General features: G+C 45.4%; 1 protein-coding gene and 1 non-coding gene across 5 annotated transcripts in view; one reads left to right on the top strand and one right to left on the bottom strand.

Annotated features, from left to right (window-relative positions):
• MYO1B (myosin IB) overlaps positions 1–9443 on the bottom strand; it is a 325313-nt gene that overhangs the window by 170677 nt on the left and 145193 nt on the right. The window lies entirely within an intron of this gene.
• On the top strand, positions 3488–3559 carry TRNAH-GUG. The gene has a single exon. It is a non-coding gene; the product is annotated as a tRNA-His (tRNA).

Here is a 9443-nt window from a genome sequence, read left to right as displayed (position 1 = left end):
CCAACAGGGACATGGCTTGACCGGAAACCTGTGGGCACCTTTACATGTTGAGGATGCAGCGCTTGCCCCTTTGTCCTGAAGTCAAATTGTTTCTAAAAGTACTTTGACAGAAAAAGAATACAGGATGAGAGACTGCTAATTGTAAGTCATGGTGGGTAGTATACGTAGCACCTCCTGGCATCGGCCTCACAAAACTCATTGCGCATGCGCCAGCTGCACAAACATTATGTCGGAGCTGAGCAGTGAATAAATTAGCAGTGGGGCAGTGATGGGCTCTGAAGTAATGGGAGTGGCTGGGCTCCAATGCCAGAGGGATGTCCCCATGGGCTCCTTATTGAGGTACTTTACGTATTAATAAAACCGATTTTATAGACCAAATAAAAGACACAGCGCAGTAATACTAGTAAATTTTAATGTAAATCGTGGAGACTAATGTGGTGATGTTATTAGCAAAGTAAGTAAAATCCAGGTGACAGTGTCCCTTTAAGGAACTCCTCTCTCTCCTATGAATAGAAGTATCACTGAGGCTCACCAGTCGGTCAATATGGATAGAGGTGCTCATTTGAACCAAATGAGTGTGCCATCGCAATTCTTTTTTCCTCTCTCTCCTAACCTTACATCTAGACTGATGGTTTAACCCCTTAAGGACTTATGACGTACCGGTACCGATGGCATGAAAGGCAGCGCGATGCCTAAGGAAGGCATCGCGCTGCCTTCCGGTGACTAGCCTGTGAGATCCAGGATCTCACAGGCCGGAAGCTGTATGAGTAATACACACAGTATTACTCATACAGCCAATGCATTCCAATACAGAAGTATTGGAATGCATTGTAAAGGATTAGACCCCCAAAAGTTCAAGTCCCAAAGTGGGACAAAAAAAAAAGTAAAAAAAAAAAAAAAAAAAAAGTTAAAACAAAAAGTCCCCCCCCCACCAAGTAAAAATAAACAAACGTCATTTTCCCCAAATAAAGTTAAAAAAAATAAAATAGAAAAAAAAATAAAGTATACATTAGGTATTGCCGCGTCCGTATCGACCGACTCTATAAACATATCACATGACCTAACCCCTCAGATGAACACCGTAAAAAAAAAAATATATAAAAAGTGTGCTAAATAAACCATTTTTTGTCACCTTACATCACAAAAAGTACAACAGCAAGCGATCAAAAAGGCGTTTGCCCACCAAAATAGTACCAATCTAACAGTCACCTCATCGCGCAAAAAATTAGCCCCTACCTGAGACAATTGCCCAAAAAATAAAAAAAAACTATGGCTCAGAATATGGAGACACTAAAACATAATTTTTTTTGTTTTAAAAAAGCTATTATTGTGTAAAACGTACATAAATAAAAAAAGTATACATATTAGGTATTGCCGCGTCCTTATGGACCGGCTCTATAAAAATATCACATCACCTAATCCCTCAGATGAACACCGTAAAAAATAAAAACTGTGCTAAATAAAAAATTTTTGTCACCTTACATCACAAAAAGTGTAATAGCAAGCGATCAAAAAGTCACACACACCCCAAAATAGTGCCAATAAAACAGTCATCTCATCCCGCAAAAATCACTCTACCCAAGGTAATCGCCCAAAAACTGAAAAAATTATGGCTCTGACTATGGAAAACATTAAAACATGATTTTTTTTTTGTTTCAAAAAAGAAACCATTGTTTAAAAAAACTTACATAAATAAATAAAAAAGGTATACATATTAGGTATCGCCGCATCCGTGACAACCTGGTCTATATAAATATCACATGATCTAACCTGTCAAATGAAGTTTGTAAATAAAAAAATAAAAACTGTGCCAAAACAGCTATTTCTTGTTACCTTGCCTCACAAAAAGTGTAATATAGAGCAACCAAAAATCATATGTACCCTAAAACTAGTACAAACAATACTGCCACCCTATCCCGTAGTTTCTAAAATAGGGTCACTTTTTGGAGTTTCTACTCTAGGGGTGCATCAGGGGGGCTTCAAATGGGACATGGGGTCAAAAAAACAGTCCAGCAAAATCTGCCTTCCAAAACCCGTATGGCATTCCTTTCCTTCTGCGCCCTGCCGTGTGCCCGTACAGCGGTCTACGACCACATATGGGGTGTTTCTGTAAACTACAGAATCAGGGCCATAAATATTGAGTTTGGTTTGGCTGTTAACTCTTGCTTTGTAACTGGAAAATTATTAAAATGGAAAATCTGCCAAAAAAGTGAAATTTTGAAATTGTATCTCTATTTTCCATTAATTCTTGTGGAACACCTAAAGGGTAAACAACGTTTGTAAAATCAGTTTTGAATACCTTGAGGGGTGTAGTTTATAGAATGGGGTAATTTTTGGGTGTTTTCTATTATGTAAGTCTCGCAAAGTGACTTCAGACCTGAATTGATCCCTAAAAATTGGGTCTTTGAAAATTTATGAAAAATTTCAAGATTTGCTTCTAAATTTCTAAGCCTTGTAGCATCCCCAAAAAATAAAATATCATTCCCAAAATGATCCAAACATGAAGTAGACATAGGGAATGTAAAGTAATAACTATTTTTGGAGGTATTACTATGTATTATAGAAGTAGAGAAATTGATACTTGGAAATTTACTATTTTTTTACTAATTTTTGGTAAATTTGGTATTTTTTTTATAAATAGAAATGAAATTTTTTTACTTCATTTTACCAGTGTCATGAAGTACAATATGTGACGAAAAAACAATCTCAGAATGGCATGGATAAGTCACTCTAGGAAACTTATTGCCGAAACACCTCCCCATAGGGGAAGGCTTCTTAAATATCCCAGGGAAAAAAGTCATTAGCTGGGAACAGACTAGGCTGTGGGCGCTGGCACTTAAGTGCCTGGGAGAATGCGTGTACCCCACTAGCAGGCAGAAGGCAAGGATGGCCAGAAACAAGGGTCCAGGAAGATGAACACACTCCAGCGGCTGTACCAGCAGAGGAAAGATGCCGGCGGAGAAGAAACTGCCAGCACCACAGAGCTGAAGGAGGAATGAGTACTCCAGCAGCCCTGCCCACTGGAAGATGCTGGCAGATATGGAATGCTGGCATTACAAAAATGTTTACAGGAGATACTTATTCTACAAGTAAATCCATGTGGCCAAACTGAAAATGTGATCACCAAACAAAAAATAAAAATAAAAAAAAAGGTCTAGTTTACATCTTATGGGTACAATCTAGCTTTGAAATGTTGCTAAACTAGACCAATACATAGAATGCAGGATAAGGTAAAGAACAAAAATCTATCAGATGGCTAGAGAGGTACTCCTAATTCCAAATGTATGGTCAGTCAGTCTGTAGTCTACCTAGATTAACTGAAGAACTTCTGGCATTTGCCTCCTAAGTACTTTGGAATTCACATTAAAACAAATCTGATTTCTTCTGATGTAATTCTCTAATAAAAAAAAAAAAGCAGGGCCAGTGGTGCAATGGATAACGCGTCTGACTACGGATCAGAAGATTGTAGGTTCGGCTCGCGAATGTAGCCGTGATCGTATAGTGGGTAGTACTCTGTGTTGTGGCCGCAGCAACCCCGGTTCAAATCCGGGTCACGGCATTCACACTTAAAGGATAACTGTCACATTTAGACCCCAATTTCAATTTTCATATCTGTAGTTACTAATAACATGATATTCCAGAATCAGTTACTATTAGACTGACTTAGCCCATATTTAATAAGATTCAGCCCTTAGCAACCAGTCTGCATAAAACTGCAATTTCACTATTCAGTTAAGATGGCCGCCACTGCCCTCACCCTGAGGCTAATCCCGCCTGCCCTCACTAGCCAGTAACAATAGCCCCCCAAAAGTGTCAGTACCAGAGCCCTCCCCCCTAAAGGGTTAATCTCCTGCAGCACAAAGGGGTCCTCTTACCACATGTTGCTTTCATTTATACACTGAGCAGATGGCAGATCTCCCTTCCCTGTTGTGCGCTGCTCCAACTCTGCATTCTCCAGCTCTGCTGAGTGAGGGAGCGTCTGCCAAGCGCAGGGACAGGGAGAAGTGCACACAGCCCAGGCACTGTTATCAGCTGCTGGGGAGGACCTGGCTTTAATCATTTACTTACAGTCCCTGGCTGTCAGTAATGTGACCCTGCACGCTGCGGTGCTCCGTCCTTCAACAGATAGACGGACCATGCCTAGCAACCCAATTTTAAGCACAGGTAAAAATAGGCAGTACAGGGAACAAAAATGTGGAATTAAGGGGTAATTGAATACACAGTGAAAAGTTGAAATAGGGCCACCAAGGTGATATTAATCACCACAATCTAATACTCCAAAAAAAAAAAAAAAAAAATACGACAGTTATACTTTAAGAGGAGAGAATATTTAAAAGAAGAAAAACTGCTACAAGAGGACATAGGTTTAAAATTAGAGGGGCAAAGGTTTAAAAGTAATATCAGGAAGTATTACTTTACTGAGAGAGTAGTGGATGCATGGAATAGCCTTCCTGCAGAAGTGGTAGCTGCAAATACAGTGGAGGAGTTTAAGCATGCATGGGATAGGCATAAGGCCATCCTTCATATAAGATAGGGCCGGGGGCTATCCATAGTATTCAGTATATTGGGCAGACTAGATGGGCCAAATGGTTCTTATCTGCCGACACATTCTATGTTTCTATGTAATTTGTAAGCTTCTACATTACCAGGATGAGGGAGGACAGTTGTGTTCAAAGCAAAATTCTTTAATATGCAAAAAATGTAGTGATAATATCAAAAAAAGTTATAGTTTAGTCTGACACCACATCTCCTGTTCATGCTTTTCAAATGTGGAATGTAGCTAAAGTACAATACACGATCCCTTATTAAATTTTACCTTCTTTTCAAAAGAAATGTTATGGCCAGATGCCAAATGTAGGCCAAAATGGCACTGGAAAGTGCAGCTTGCCTTTTGTCCTAAAAGCAAATTGAGAGATGGAATCACAACCCTTCACCTAATAAAAGGTGTGGCAATGGACGAATCACAGCCCGAACGGCTGTATGGCTGGCCACTCATCGGTGGGTGTGGAAATGGCTGTGCAGCTGGGTCCTCTGAAGAAATCTAATCCAAAAATCACCCTGAAACACTCTGCTAGCTGAATGAGGAGGTGTGGTGTCACAATTTGGGTCATGCGCCTCAAGTTGTACATTTATAAGGTCCAAGAAATAACAGTGGTATTGCCAACTTTGTTTTCACCAATCCCCTTGTCTTGTGTTATATGATAGGTTATGAAGCAGTTGAGGAGGGGGTGAATTCGCATGTGCACTCTTTAAGGCTTTCCTATGCACGACAAATCTCAGGCGCCAGGAATTTTGTCCTGGCGCCTGGGTATTTGCCCCTGCTTGAAAATAGGCCCAGCACAACAGCAGTTTAGAGTAGACGCAGAATAATGCAGGAGTCCGCGTCTACTAGGCCCGCCCCTCACGCTTCCCGCCCCAGACTACAGTAAAGAGGACCGCTACTAGCTCAGGCTCCTCATCGCTGCTGCACGTCTCCTTCTAAGAACTGTGGCGACTGGCGGTACGATAGGGGGCGGCCTCCCCCCCATCATTGGTGGGCAGTGCGCCCCCACCCCAATCATTGGTGGCAGCGGCAGTTCCGATCGGAGTCCCAGCAGTCCCAACTGCCATTGCCAGTTACTCTGCAGCAATATACTTACATGCGCTGTGACCGCCCGGCGCTCCTTCTTGTAACTCGTCAAAGGTCTGTGCAGTGCATTGCTATAAGCATAAGCAATGCGCCGCACAGACCTGTGAGTTACAAGGAGCGTCGGGCGGCCACAGCGCATGTAAGTATATTACTGAAGAGTAACTGACCATGGCAGACGGGACTTCAGTAGCGTCCTGGCTGCCATGGTAACCGATCAGAGCCCCAGCATTACACTGCTGGGACTCCGATCGGAACTGCCGCTGCCACCAATGATGGGGGGGGGGGGGGGGTTGGAGGGCACAGTGACCACCAATGATTTTAATACAGGGGAGGGGGTCCACTGCCCACCAATGATTTTAATACCGGGGGCGGGGCGCACTGCCCACTAATGATTTTAATACAGGGGAGGGGGGGGGGGGGCTCCTAACTTTTTTAGCTGGCTCCTAGATTCCAAGGAATTTTGTCAAGCCCTGCTATATACCATATTACAGGAGGACCAGGAAGCAGTAAATACAGCGCTCCCCGGGCTCTGTACTCCTCTTCGTTGTCCTCGGCCGCTCGCTGTGCTGTGACTGCGCACAGTGTGAGGACATCTGCACGCTGTCACCTCATGCTGTGAGTGTCTGTTCACAGCACAGCACATAACAGATAAAAGAGCGCTGTATTTGAGATGTGGCGACGGCATCCACAACAGAAGAGGTAAGTTGATTTTATTTATTTTTTTATCTGATCTGAGCATGGGGGTCATTCACATGGAGGTCTGATCTGTGGTATTAACATTGGGGGTCTGTTGTGAAGTCTGATTAACATTGGGGATCTAAGCTGATGAAAAAAAAATATTCTTATTCTCTAAAACCTAGGTGCGTCTTATGGGCAGGTGCATCTTATAGGGTGAAAAATACAGTAAATGATAAAAAGATCCAATCCAGTTCTTCACAACAATTATGAAATGCTCCGATGCTCATACCAGGGGGGCCAGAGGGGTGAAGATGGGGATATGTCCGGGTTCAGCTCTGAACCCGGACAACCCCTTTAAAGCAAATGCATCAGCACACTATGTGTCCCAGTTTAAGGCAGCATTATATGTTGACAGGCCCTAATTAACAAAATGGCACAATATTTTTTGACAGTCATTTCAACTTCTAGCACCTAACAAAGAATACAATGGAATAATGTTAAATGACCCTGACCATTCTAACTGAAGTGGATGCAAGTGGTTGTCAGAGTTTCCCAGGAGAGGACACATTAAAGTATCAGTGGGATCCTTGTGCATTGTGCCAGCACAAAGAAAAGCGTCTTTAGGCAGAATTATGCAGAATAGTAAGCAGGTATACCAGTTCAAAATCACTTAAAGGGAACCTGTCACCAGTTTTATGGTGTCCTAACTAAGGGCAACATAAATAAGTGACTGATTCTCTTAGCACAATGCTGGGTCACTTTCTTTAATTGACCCAGTCAATCTGCCAACATCTTGTATTGAAAAGCTCCAGCTGATAATGAGGAGTCCTGAATATTTAGCCGACGGCACGTCGCATGCCAGGCCGTTTATCGGCGCGTCCTTGGCTTCTAGATCAAACCTCTCTAATCTTTCAAATTCCTTAAATTCCTTAAAAGCCACAATTATGTTTGTGTTTTATGTGTATTTTAAGATTAAGGATACTTATTTTTTTAGTCATTATTATCATGAAAAATGGGATTTTATAATGTAAGCTAGGGCTGCACGATATGGGAATTTTGTGCGATTGTGATTAGGGCCCTAAAAATTGCGATAACGATGTGCGATGCGATATTTTAAGGGAATTGTGCTAGAGGTCTATTTGCTTGGATTTTCCCATAAGAGCCGCTGACGCGGCTGGGTATGACAGTTATGGGGGATCTGCGGATGGCGCCGTTATGTGGGGGATCTGCGGAGGACGCCGTTATGTGGGGGATCTGCGGAGGACGCCGTTATGTGGGGGATCTGCGGAGGACGCCGTTATGTGGGGGATCTGCGGAGGACGCCGTTATGTGGGGGATCTGCGGAGGACGCCGTTATGTGGGGGATCTGCGGAGGACGCCGTTATGTGGGAGATCTGCGGAGGACGCCGTTATGTGGGAGATCTGCGGAGGACGCCGTTATGTGGGGCATCTGCGGAGGACGCCGTTATGTGGGGCATCTGCGGAGGACGCCGTTATGTGGGGCATCTGCGGATGACGCCGTTATGTGGGGCATCTGCGGATGACGCCGTTATGTGGGGCATCTGCGGATGACGCCGTTATGTGGGGCATCTGCGGATGACGCCGTTATGAGGGGCATCTGCGGATGACGCCGTTATGTGGGGCATCTGCGGATGACGCCGTTATGTGGGGCATCTGCGGATGACGCCGTTATGTGGGGGACCTGCGGATGACGCCGTTATGTGGGAGACCTGCGGATGACGCCGTTATGTGGGGGACCTGCGGAGGGCGCCGTTATGGGGGACCTGCGGAGGGCACTGTTATGGGGGACCTGCGGAGGGCACTGTTATGGGGGACCTGCGGAGGGCACTGTTATGGGGGACCTGCGGAGGGCACTGTTATGGGGGACCTGCGGAGGGCACTGTTATGGGGGACCTGCGGAGGGCACTGTTATGGGGGACCTGCGGAGGGCACTGTTATGGGGGACCTGCGGAGGGCACTGTTATGGGGGACCTGCGGAGGGCACTGTTATGGGGGACCTGCGGAGGGCACTGTTATGGGGGACCTGCGGAGGGCACTGTTATGGGGGACCTGCGGAGGGCACTGTTATGGGGGACCTGCGGGGGGCACTGTTATGGGGGACCTGCGGAGGGCACTGTTATGGGGGACCTGCGGAGGGCACTGTTATGGGGGACCTGCGGAGGGCACTGTTATGGGGGACCTGCGGAGGGCACTGTTATGGGGGACCTGCGGAGGGCACTGTTATGGGGGACCTGCGGAGGTCACTGTTATGGGGGACCTGCGGAGGTCACTGTTATGGGGGACCTGCGGAGGTCACTGTTATGGGGGACCTGCGGAGGGCACTGTTATGGGGGACCTGCGGAGGGCACTGTTATGGGGGATGTGTGCTATGACACATGGGGCCACGAGGGGGGCCAGCATAAGACACACATATAGCATCTTATGCTGGTCCCCCTCATAGCCCCATGTGTCCCTTCATGTGTTAACTCTCCTATTCATAAAATGGCCAGCCTCTGTACTTTCACTATGAATGCACTCACACTGCAGAGAGCGGCAGAGAGCGAGCCGGCCGGCGCGTGACTGACGTCACTGGCACGCTCCTCCCACTTAATTCAGGAAGCAGGAGCGTGACTAAGTGACGTCAGTCCCGCGCCGGCCGGCCGGCTGCCTCGCTCGCTCCCGCTCGTCGGTGCAGTGCATGCATTCATTGTGAAAGTAAGTACAGAGGCTGTAATAGGACAGAGGACTTTTTTTTATCAATAGGGGCCCCTTCATATATAATAACCGCGGCATTTTCGGCTCGGCCGAATCGCCAAACCGCATTTGCCGATTATCGCGATTCCATTACTTTTGCGATATATCGTGCAGCCCTAATGTAAGCAATCAGATATAAAGTTTATATTACATACAGAGGTATATCGCACCGATTGGGACACCTGGGCAAAAAAAAACGCATATGTTCCCAAAAAAAAACGCATGAAAATCGCAAAGGGAGAAATGATGAAAATACAGTATAGGATGATCCCTTGACTAATTGGGAACAGCATGAAGAGCAGGTGCTTGTGATTTTGGATGCAATTAAAGAAAGGATAAAGATGGAGGTTAGGCAGGCAGACACTCGACCACTGAGGAAAGG

This window comes from Bufo bufo, chromosome 7 (genome assembly GCF_905171765.1).
Source record: "Bufo bufo chromosome 7, aBufBuf1.1, whole genome shotgun sequence".
Taxonomy (NCBI): Eukaryota; Metazoa; Chordata; class Amphibia; order Anura; family Bufonidae; genus Bufo; species Bufo bufo.
The sequence above is the reverse complement of the archived record's forward strand: the minus strand, read 5'-3'. Positions and strand labels throughout refer to the sequence as shown.